The sequence below is a fragment of the Palaemon carinicauda genome, chromosome 18 (assembly GCF_036898095.1).
Source record: "Palaemon carinicauda isolate YSFRI2023 chromosome 18, ASM3689809v2, whole genome shotgun sequence".
NCBI classification, from domain to species: domain Eukaryota; kingdom Metazoa; phylum Arthropoda; class Malacostraca; order Decapoda; family Palaemonidae; genus Palaemon; species Palaemon carinicauda.
The window spans coordinates 12,319,562-12,332,109 of NC_090742.1; the positions used below are offsets into that span (position 1 = coordinate 12,319,562).

Here is a 12,548-nt window from a genome sequence, read left to right on the forward strand (position 1 = left end):
TTCTTTCTGACTTATTATTAGTCGTAAAAATATAAAAAAAATAATGAGAAAATTATGTAAAATGTTATGATCTTCCCATATCAATTCAAAATATTTTCCTTTATACTTAGGTTCGCAAACTTTACAAGACTTTTCTAAGTTTCAGGATTATGTCTGACTCAAAGAAATTTTTTTAGGCCACTCTATATCGGACAGTTTAGAAGGGGCCAGTTTAGTTTCGAAAGATTTAGAATCTGTTCCTGAGTTGTCTTTTGAGAGGAATTGATATGGCCTGGTTTAAAGTATCTCCTAGAGTAAATTCTGATATCCTTTGTGTTTGTTTTTTGGTGTGTTGAGTTTCTTTTGGGCATTCCTTTCTCTATGGAATTGTTTGTGAGAAATCGTTGTTTACAGATATATTTTTCGGTCACTTCTGGGTATAAAGGGCTTTCTTTAATATTCAGGTTTTTAGGCACTTTCTATTTTAGAAAGTCTTGTATCAAGAGTTCCCCTGTTTAATGAAATTTTCCAGGGGGAAAGATTGGTAATTGGGCAATGCCTTGATTTACCAATTTTTAGCAATTATACTCCTTATTCCGATTTGCTTAAAACATCTTTCGTAGCCCCCCTTGGTCTGTAGAATCATTTGAGGAATATCTTAGTCATGGATAATGGAGAACTTCAGGTATTCCATGGTTTTCATTTAGGTTAATGAAGATATTGATTATTCTACTGCATGTAGTGATCTGGAATCTTTTATCTATGGAGTTTTTCGAGGTGCTTCTCTATTCAATAAGCTATCTGAGGCCTTTACTTGATTTTACAGATTTTAGTATTACTTCGTTTACAGATTTTTTTTTATTCAAGACACCACTTTGTCTACGGAGTTATTTAGGACTTATTCCTTGGTTCATTCACTTATTCATGACCCTTCTTGGTCTTGGAAGTTATTCTGGACACTTTCGTTTTTAGTGTTCTTTAGAACACTACTATGGGGCTGTCTTGGACACTCATTAAATAATGAAATTATCAGGGACATTCTTTGGTCTATAAGTTACTCTGAGCATCATATTGCTTATGATAATTCTTTGTGTATGGAGTTATCCTCTACACACCTTGGTCTAAGGAGCTGTTTTGTCCACTCATTGCATTGATGATTCATGTCAATCATTGTTTTCTTCTTTCTATTCAAATTTTTTTTTTTTCCAGTCTCTCTTGTTTTCAAGAGTTCCAGTTTTCTTATCAATCTTTATGTACCAGAGATACCTGGCATTACCCTGTGAGTTAAGATCTGATTGTCAAAATCTTTGTAATTGTTGTATTTAAGATTGATTCATATTTCCAATAATTTTACTTTTATTTTGTCGGGATATTTAAAAGAGAACTTCTGTATCATTAAATTCAAGGTATGTTTCTCACATGTAGCACCTTAAGTTTTTCTTCCTATGCTTTCTGCCAAACTATCATAAAACTAGTAAGAAATTTGCTTCATCCCCTTTTGTTTCTCAAATAAGAAAATATTAAAAGCATAATTCATCTAAATTTCTTGTATATTGCTAAGGGAAGACCATGTACAGTAATTAACTCTTGCTTTCCTTTTATTAAAAATAATTATTCCTTTTATAGTTCTATGTTTTCCAAGGATGAAAACAAATTAGAATATTTCTTTTGATATATACGGTTAAGATAAAGATGGTATTTTGTATTTCTTATTTTTCAATGTAAATAATTTCTAAATATTAGTCAAATTTCATACCAATACCCATCCTCTCTTTGACCTTTTGTATTGCCTTGTAACAGTTCTCTCTCTCTCTCTCTCTCTCTCTCTCTCTCTCTCTCTCTTTCTCTCTCTCTCTCTCTCTCTCTCTCCTCTCTCTCTCTCTCTCTCTCTCTCTCTCTCTCTCTCTCTCTCTCTCTCTCCTCTGTTGCTTTTGTAAGAAATTGATGAAGTTAAAGACCCTAGCTGTACTCAATGTTTCTTCTGACCCTACCTGCACTTGCACGTTCCTTCTGACCTAATCTGCACTTGCTTTATATCCTTCTGCTTAACTCTTTTCCCACTTCCTTTCTTGCATTTTTCTCTTCAATCTTTTATCCCTTGTTATAGTGTAACTGTAGAGGTATACCTTTGTTGCATTTTGGCATAGAATGGCCCTACAGGGCCCGGTAGAGTTTTATAGCTAAAATTCCTAAACCCAATCCAATCCTAAATATATTATGAACTAATGATGATAGGCAATGTGAAATAATGCTGAGGAATGAAAGAATAAGTTACAGTCTATTGGTTAATTTAATAGAAGTACAAAATAATATATATGTAAATATGAGAGAAATAAAGAACGTCATGAAATATTGGTGAAAAGAAGTAGAATCTAGCTTATGATATTTGTGAATAAAAATGTACTCTGGGTAAAAGTTAAGGATTTATTTAAGGTTATAAGTTAAGATCGATGTTATGGATTTAACGTTAACAAGTAAAGTATTTTTGATATAAAGTGTTCGTAACGTTTTGGTAAATAGAAATACTCTATTTCAGCTATTAAAGTAAACTTCAAAAACTTTCTTTATTTATGAATAACTATAGACCTATTGCATGAAATAAAAGAATGTATATTGTGTGACTGGTGACTGATATTAGAAAATATCTTTCGTTAATTGGGAGTTTTAGAAGGCGACCTCAGCAAACCGTTGATTACCAAAAAGCTTATTGAAGGAATTGCATAGATAGATTACATTATTAATTTCTTGGGTCAATAAAATTTTAAGGTGCAGTGTTTCTATTTAGCTAAATGGAAGGAGAAGAGTTTGGAATCATTTGGTTGTGTAGGTAATAGTGGATTTGGGATGGGATATTAAGTAGATGCATTTTAATGGCCACTCCAGTCTTAGGATGCTCCTTTAATCTCCAGGTACTTTCTAAGTTATTAGTAATATCTCTCTCTCTCTCTCTCTCTCTCTCTCTCTCTCTCTCTCTCTCTCTCTCTCTCTTTTGAGGGGCTACATGAAAATACCTTGAAGAATAACATGATGAAGTTCTCTTTTATATTAACCTGATGCTCACCTCCAATTTCAGATCTCCCACTCCCCATCCTTGATCCTTCCTTATCCCAAATTTGGAAATGTTATAAAAAAAGACACTCGCCTCATATGGCTGATGAGTCTCCCACTGCCCCCCTCCTCTTTCAGTATCAGCATTTGCCATTTTATTCCTCACCAAAAAAGGGCCAAAGGGTTCATGAGGTAGATCCTGATCTTAACTAGAGTAATCACTTGTTCATTTGGACTGTTATTTTATTCCCTATGTACAGAACATGTTCATTCTTTCACTGGTGTCTTTGGAGCTGTAGCTCAATGTGTTTACTTGAATATATTGTACTTGTCAAAGGCCGATATCCTGTATTGGCAAACATTTTGGATTTTAGTCTGCTTATTGATCCAGCTGTCTTGTCAGTGTAGATTTTATCCTGACGGCTAAGTCATGAAAAATTATGATGTGTTATGCCAATTTTAACTTTCTCAAAAGCCTCAAATTCGTTAAGTTTGTTGTGGTTTATCAGATTTTTTATTAATTTGTTATAATTATTCAAATCAAGTATTTCATAATATTTAAGAAGCTTGCATTGTAGGAGGTTATAATGTCAAATTTTCAGGTTTTGGTACTATCATTTTATTTTTTAGCAAATATGTATGCACTTGTGTCAATGACAAAAATATCAAATTTGTTATGAATTGTATAATGTAAGTAGTGTAAAGTCTATCTCATGTAAAAGGATTGTGATTCAATGTGCTCCAGAAATGTTTATGCTCTTTTTGAAGTTAATGTGTAATCAGTGGTAACTTATTTGCAAAATTTTCTATAAGAATTTCAGGTTGTAGTATAATCCAACTGTTAAAGATTAATGATAAGTGTACTTAACGTAAGTGTTTCAAGAAATGTGGTAAGAGGGTCATTTTGAAGTCTTGCATTTCCGAGCTTTCTATTATGGCGAGATACCTGGGCTCTCTGAAAAGGTGCACAGCTCGGTTCATAAACTCCATTTTGTTTCTTGTCTCGTGTCTTTTGGGCCCATGACATAAAGGAGGGACAAATAACACTTTAATCACTTTTAGATAAATTGTGTAATAAGTTCTTGAATATGTTATCTTTGACGTTAATTCAGAGTGTGTGTGTTTGTGTTTGTGTGTCGGGTTGGGTTGTTTAAAACGGGCGAAAGCTGATTTAGTATAAGAAATAGGTTTATAAAATTGTTAAAAAATCTCGTCAGTTTTGTGTATATTAAGTATGAAATATCTGGGTTTTTTAGCCAAAAAAAATTATATATTTCCTTATATTGATCGAGATATGAAAGTTCCATTTCCATACAATTGTATTTTTTTTAAGTATTCTCATTACCTGAGTTTTAAAGATGCATTGATTTCTGGATAGCGTTTTTGGTTAATGTAATACTGATGTGCAGAAATAGCCCTGTCTTAAAAAGGTTTCCTTCTTTTAGGAAAATTCATAACATTATAAGTGGCGTATTAGTTATTCTAGACCTGCAAAGTTAGCAATAATTGGAATATCGTATTCGAAAGTTTGTTAATGCCCTGAATATAGATATTTTTATAATCTAATTTACACCTTTTTTGAATCCCTTAACTATCTCTATGGTTAGATATCTTGACAACATGTAGAAATTGTAAATTGATAGATTATACACTGGATTGTGGGCAGATTCATACCTGACATTTCTAGTTTAGTCATTTTAGCTTTTGTTCGTTTGTTAGATTTCCTGGCCTTTCTTTTAATTCATTAGATAACTACTATCATTTCATCCTATTTGAAACTAGCTTGAACTTAAGACTAGAATTATAATGATAAAAAAACTCACACTCGGATAGTTAACAAAGTGATAACAAACCTCGCTCATTATATGTAACGAATATATTATAAAAAAAAAAAAAAAAATGCTTGTGCACGTCTCCAACGAAATTAATGCAATGAGAAATTTACAAATTTCATATTGATAGAGGGTACAATTTAAAATGTTATAGTACAATATTAAAGGTCTTTTAAGGTTTTAAGGTCTCATAAGGTTTTAATCTTGCAAAAAAGAAAATAAACACTTCTGAATTTTAATTAATTATTTCTGTGCCCACACCCTTCGAGCTTATTATTGGCTTACTTGGTTCCCCTTAAGGGATTATCAGAGCTCACTCAGGCTAGAGTAGTTTAAGTATTAAAAGGCGGATTATAAGATAAGATTAAAAATGATTGAAAATGAAACATGGGTAATTGAATATTGCATAACCAAGCTACCTTAGTGTTATTTTTTCTGTTCCACAATACAGTGAAATGGGTCTCTCTCTCTCTCTCTCTCTCTCTCTCTCTCTCTCTCTCTCTCTCTGAGAAACCATAAGGGGGTAGCGCCGTCAGTGCACCTCTCAAGATTCTATGTAGGCATTACTTGACTCTCTTGGCAGCGTTTCTTCAGGTACTACTGTTGCTGCAATATAACTTTACTTCGTACTTTCCTGCCCTCATTCTTCCCTCTAGTCGTCTAAGGTCTTCTAACTTTTACTTCAAAGTGTACCTGCAGGGTTCTCAGAGGTCCGAACACTGTTATGTTCCTAAATTCGATCCAATTTCCCGTCGTATTTTTTTTTTTATTTCTCATTGTTAACGAGATCAAATGATTTTAAGCCACTTTAACTATATATGATAGTTATTCATTGCACATCAGTATAGCAACATGATTAAAACCCAGTATATTTTCCTTTTTAATATCAGTGTTTGATTTAATTGTGATGAGAATTTGCAAATATTTAATGTTGGGGTTTTATTGTATGAAAGTCTTTTGAATAAATTCCACTGCAAGGAATGAGGGATTGTTGTGCTAGTATTGAGTGGTTGGTGTGAGATTCCTATGGAGAAGTTAGGTCGTTGTTCTACCTATATCCATTCAATAGATGTCCTAAAGGGGACAAAAGAAGTAAATTTTTTTGTTAGTGTTTCCTTAAAGAAGTCAGACTGAAAATATATTAGTTACAGATTTTTATGTAGATCGGTACCAATTAGGATTACAGGTTTTCCATGCTGAATTAAGGTGGGTTTTGCATTATAATTCAAGTAGTATTGCTTCTGATAAACTCCCATTTAACTATGTGTAAAGGTGAAAAATACCCTCTATCCATTTAGTAAGTGCGACAGAGTCAGTCAGTCCATTGGGAAGCTTCAAACTCGATTTTCTTTAAAAAAAAAAAAAAAAAAAAAAAAGCATTTTTTACCCTAATGTGTAGAATCCTCACCTTCAGTAATGAGATCATTAAAAAAATAATTGTTATTTTAAGTTTTTTAAATAGCTGGTGTTATAATCTTAAAAATTTATTAGGCTAAGAAAATCATTTAATGTTTTAGTATATGCCTAAATATGGCAGATTTTCAGAAATGATTATGTTAACTTGAAAGGTTAGTCATTTATATGAATTTATATTAGAACGCCTGTAAAGATCAAAATTCTTTTCTCAATTTTAGTGTTTTGAGGTATTAATTATATGATTTGTTGAACTATCTTTAATGGGAAAAAGTTTAGTCTTCATAAAGACACTGAGAAAGATAGAAGATTATAATATCTTTATTTATAGAAATTTGAGTTTGATGCTTCTCTCGTCATTAGTATAAATTTTCAAAGCTATAATTAGCTTGTATAGAAGTTATTTTTGCTGGTCCTGTGTTTCTCTATTACTTTCATAGTTTTTTTTTTTATTCTGAATTAAAACACGTAGGTAATTCGTTATTATTAAATGCCGTTAGCTTGGTTAACTGCTGGGTGTCATAGACGAATAAGTATTTAATAATATAAAGATATATTTGCCTTCGTTTAATTTTTTAACTGCCTTAGATTGAAGGGATTTACCTCAGAGACGTTCATGTTTCGAACAATACTAAAATCATGTGTGTCATTTAATATCTGTTCATTTTGTGCCGGTTTTCAGTAGAGGATATCTCTGTCTGTCCCTTGTGTTGGAGCTCATTCTAGTAACTGAAAATGCAATTTATACTTCACTTCGGGTTGGGTTAATCCGAAGTCTCTTAAAGACAAAAAAATCCAAAGAGTATTAAATTATTTCAATTGCTAAAATAGCTTGATCATAACTATTTTACTGTAACTTGTAGTTAAATATTAAGTTTCACAGGACCTGCAGAAAATACGTAATGACGAGCAATTTCCTTTGATTACTGTCTGAGAATATCTTAGGGGAATATGTGGTCGTGGTAGTATATTAAGGGACTATGATCAGAGGACAATATAGTAAGTGTTATGAATAATTATAAGATGAAAGTATATCAAGGGATTATATGCTGAGGTTATTATACTGTAGTAAGGGTTTATAAGCTTAGGATAGTATCTAGTGGACGTTAACTTTAATACTATAGTTGTACAAGACCAACATATATCTAGGGGTATTGTATATTTTAGGATTATTGATTGTAGGCCAATGTTTATTACATGTACCTTTGAATCAGAACTTAATTTATCTCAAGCTGTAGGTAAATTTCAATTAGAAGCATATGTTTCATAACACTCTATCTTGCTTGTAAAACAAAAGTTTTCATAAGGTTATTTTTATTAGTCATAGTTATATAAAATCTATTATTTTTCTTTAGAATAATGATGTTAGCCTTATAAAGTGTTCCGGGTTAAACTTGCTCTCCAACGTTGTTTTTCCACGGGTTTGTATTTGAGAACTTTATTGCACAGCTAAAGTGACTTAGGTGTCCACGTGTAAGATGAATGCGTACTTCGGTCCGATCTGACTGTCTGCTGGGAGGAGTAGTAAGGATGGTCAGGGCAGTAGTCTTGCACGGCTCTTCTCTTTTACCTGACTCAATCATGTGCATGAAATGGGGCGAGACAGGGAGGCAACTTGGCATTTGTGAATCTTGTCTGCTTTTCACTGAGCTTCAGGTGTCTGTAGTAATGGATCGTTCTGAAATTGCACAAAGGACTGAGTGACTTTTTTTTACTTCCTTTAGATTTCTAATTTATTTTAAACTCTAAAAGTATTAAGAATTTTTCTTGTCTAAGTGTGTAATTTCTTGTTTCATCAAAAAATTAACGTAACGCTATATTAGCTGGAAACGGCCTTATTGTAATGTAATTAATGACATAAATGTTTTACCATTTAACTTTAGAAGAGCTGCAAACTATTCCTGAAATCTTTAAATCACAATCTCGATATCATTGTTTGTAAAATTATTAATAAAACATCTTAAAAAAAAGAAGGAAAAGGAAAGCATTCAAGGGCCTAGTAACATTGCTTCATCAAAAGAAAACTTTGCATTAAATTTTAGTTACTAGGTGGGACAGGGGATGGCCTTGGTGGGCTTTCCTTTTCCTCCTTTTTTTTTTATTAATAATTTTACTCCATTAGAAAAAGCACTACTTACCCTACACATTCATGAACTATGTAACTTCAAATGCTGAGGTTTAGTTTCCCCTATAGTTGTCAAAGAAAGAAAATGAAGACTATCTAGGGAAACAAAGAAAACGGGATTTGTCATTCAGCAACATATTTGATGAAGGGTGACTCACCTAAGAGCCTTTCTTGGTCGAATCGTGAGCTCAATGCATGACAAACGTAAAGTTTTCTTTGAATCCAGGGCGTTTAAAGCTTTCAGAAAATGTGGTTTCATGAATTTGGTATATATTGTCATGGACTTCATAGTGTTTGTATTTCAATTATATAACTAAACTGATTACAACAAAACCTGTCTCATGTTTGGCATTCAATCTTCTACAATAAAATATTCTATCAAATTTCTAAGTTTTTCTTCAGCCATATCGTGTTGTTTAGAAGCTTTAAGTACGTATTTCGGTATTTAATAGGTTCAATATTTATTAAGAGGCTTTTGTGAAAAGTTAATTAATGGAAATAACAAAGCCATTATTATCATGACTTAAGTCAGGAAAAACCTACATGACAAACTGCTGGATTAAGAAGTGGACTTAGTACTGAGACACAGTTCGGCCATCTTTACTTGCACTCTATATTCATAAAACTACTGCTCTCATACCCCAGTGGGGGGTGAACAAGCTCTGTATGTGGGGGGGTTTAATAACAGTCCATCTGGACAAGTGACTAGTTAGGAGAAAGGACTATTTCATGAACACTTTTGGCCCCTTTTTCGTGGGGAATAAGGCATTTACTGGTACTTGAAGGGTAGGGGGGCGATTAAGGAGAATACTCGGTCACATGAGGTTGAATACAGGGAGAATACAGGTTTTTTACGTTTTCTTTATTATATTTTCACGTTTTCTATTTCATGTCTTCAATTTTCATTTTACGTTTTCTTTTTAAATACAAGGGCAACTAAATTAAAATTGTAATACTTTTATATGCATTTTATTTCCTGAATTCCTAAAATGTTACAATGATGAATATAGTTATATTGTTTATAATTAAATATATTATTGAAGTTCAATATTTTATTTTGTAAATGATAGGCGCTACTTGAGAAATGTATATCACATAATAATTGGTATAGATGAAAATACTTTTAAGATACAAAAAACAAGGGCCCTGAATGATAATTTATGGCAGAAAAAGAACATGCCAGTACTAATGGTATAACTACATATACAGGTAAAGGTAGATGGCCCAATATTTGGACGTCAGTGTTTAGTAATACACACATTACTGACTACTTTGGTCATATCCATATGAGGTTAATTATAGTCAGAGCTGGAACGGGTTCGTTCAAGAGTACAATATCTATGAATAGCTAAATCATTTTCGTCCAAAACGGGAATGAGACGACTCGAGTTTAGCAATCTTGGGCTTTTAGTAAGGGAGGTTATTGCTCAATATCCCCATAAGAGGTGGCAAATCCTAAGATTTTGTTCATTTTCAAAATGTGAATAGATAGGTAGGACCAGTCTTATATGATAAAGCTCTTCTCTGAAAAGACTTGTTCAGTGCACCATTCCTAGAAGTGCTTCATTTGACCTATACAGGCACACAAAGTTTGTCTATTGTTGTCATTAGCAACAATATTGCTAAATGTGAGCATATGCAAATCAAATCAGGCTTTTTAGGAAATACTTGACCGAACAGTTCATAGTCAATCTCATATACAAGACTAGTCTTACCTTACAATCTCAGTTTTAAAAATTTAAAAAATCTTAGGTTTTACCATTTCTTACAGGGATATTAAGAAATAAACCAGCTGGCTAAACCTCAGAATTACTTAAAACTAAGGCGTTTCATTTTCGTGTATCAATGATACTATTCTGCTATTCATGTATGTTGTATTCAATATCATGAATAAACCCTTTCCAACTCATAAAATATAAAGAACCTAGGTATAAGTAAAGTAGGCCGTAATGCTTATAACATTAACCACTGACGTCCAAATATTGGGTCATTTACCTTTACTTATATATGTAGATATGCCATAAACACAGGTATGTCACTTTTCTGCCATAAAATATCATTCAGGACCCTTATTCTTGTATCTTAAAAGTATTTTCGTCCATACCAATTATTCTTATGTAATAGACATTCTCAAGTAGTGCCTATCATTTACAAAAATATTTGAAATATTCATTTTAAGCAATGCACAGTTTTGAGTTATACAAGCATCTCACACCTCAAATAAGTTGTAAGTTAATATTTGTATCTAATAAATCTGTAAATGACAAAATTGTATTTTATTGTATCTAAAAATTACCTGGTTTTAAGCATTTGATATCTTTTTGCTACCCAAACAAGAAAAAAAAACCATAATTACTATTTTCAATTCGCATCCTACATATATAAAGTTATTTTTATTACATCTGCATAGCAATTTTACCTATAAAAAAAAATATACAATATACATTTCCAACTCCATTGCGACTCTCTGATCTCTAAATATTATTTCAAAAGCAAAATACTAACATTTAAAATACTCCTACAAAATTCTACATTGAAAGAAATCTTGCAAGCATCCACTAAATGAATATAAGAAACCCATAACTTTTGAAGTTGTCCTAAATAATTGATCATGACCTGATTATTTTTTCCATTCCGAAGCAGTGCCTTGAATGCAATTCCTTCCTTCCTGTATTCAGCCTACACATGAAGAACAAGGTGTGTGAGGATTCTCTTTACAAAATATTAATCTTATCGCTTTTATTAGGTATTATTTCTCCTTTAAGCCTTTCTGTAATAATTTTGAAGTTTTACATTAAAATTACTGTTAGAAACCCATTTAAAGAATAAGTCTTTAGAGATTCCCTAATGGTAATTACTCCTCCCATTGTCCTAAGCATTTGATCATGACTTGATTATTTTTTCCTCCGAAGCAGTGCCTTATATGCAATTCCTCCTTTCCTATATTCCTCTATGTTTAGCCTACATATCAAGAACAATGTATGTGAGCATTCTCTTTACAAAATATTAATCTTGAACCTTTTATTAGGTATAACTTTTTTAAGCCCTTCTGGAATAATCTTGAAGTTTTAAATTAAAGATACTGTTAGAAATCCACATAAAGAATAACTCTGGGGTTCTCTGAAGGTACTTATTCCTCCTGTTGTCCTACATAATTCATCACGACCTGGTTATTTTTTTCCATTCCGAAGCAGTGCCTTAAATGCAATTCCTTCCTTCCTATATTCAGCCTACATATCAAGAACAAGGTGTGAGAGAATTCTCTTTACAAAATATTAATCTTAACCCTATTATTAGGTATAACTTCTTAAAGTCTTTCTGGAATAATCTTGAAGTTTTACATTAAAATTACTCTTAGAAATCCACTTTAAGAAATATATCATGAATGTTGGTTTAAAACTACTTCATTGAGGGTTTCTTTTTCTTAAGACTGTCATGGAAAAACTGATACTTCCTGGAACTCAAATTTTAGTACGACATTTAATAAAATCTTTTAGTATAAAGCTAATTTGTAAAATTCCCTAAACAATCAAACTGCAACTGATGTAAACTATATATGCTATGTCCTAGATCAGTAGATTAAGAGTATGAGGCAGTTAATTGAACTTTTATAAAGACTATGCAAAGCTTAAAACCAGTAACGAAGAGATTTTATCCTTTCAATAGCAATTTTGTCATAATGTTTTGAAACAAATGTCCGTTTACTGGACTAAAAACAAAAAAATCTGATACTGTAAACAAATATTGGAATGTTGAACGTGACCAGAATAATTTAAAGGAATATTTTTACGAAAATTATTAATCTAAAACATAATTGATACGAAGTTCTGAGATTAAACCTGAAAGATTAAACTTGAAAACCCCTGGTGGGAAAAAGTTTCAAAACAATTTAAAACTATTCTGAACAAAAAGTGCATTTTTACTGTGGGTATAACCTTAATTCAAAGAATATGAGAGAGAGAGAGAGAGAGAGAGAGAGAGAGAGAGAGAGAGAGAGAGAGAGAGAGAGAGAGAGAGAGAGAGAGAGAGAGAGAATCTTTTTTTATTAGTCTTCTAATGCGGTTTTAAGACCTTAAAAACAGTTATTCCCTTCACTAATAGTAAAAATTATTCTGTCCATGCCTTCCCTTGCTTCTCATTACAAAAGATAA

The 12,548-nt window shown here is 32.1% G+C and overlaps 1 protein-coding gene across 1 annotated transcript in view; it reads right to left on the bottom strand.

Moving 5' to 3' along the window:
- Positions 1-12,548, bottom strand: part of LOC137657609 (palmitoyl-protein thioesterase 1-like) — a 376,665-nt gene that overhangs the window by 225,210 nt on the left and 138,907 nt on the right. The gene's annotated exons all lie outside the window — the stretch shown is intronic.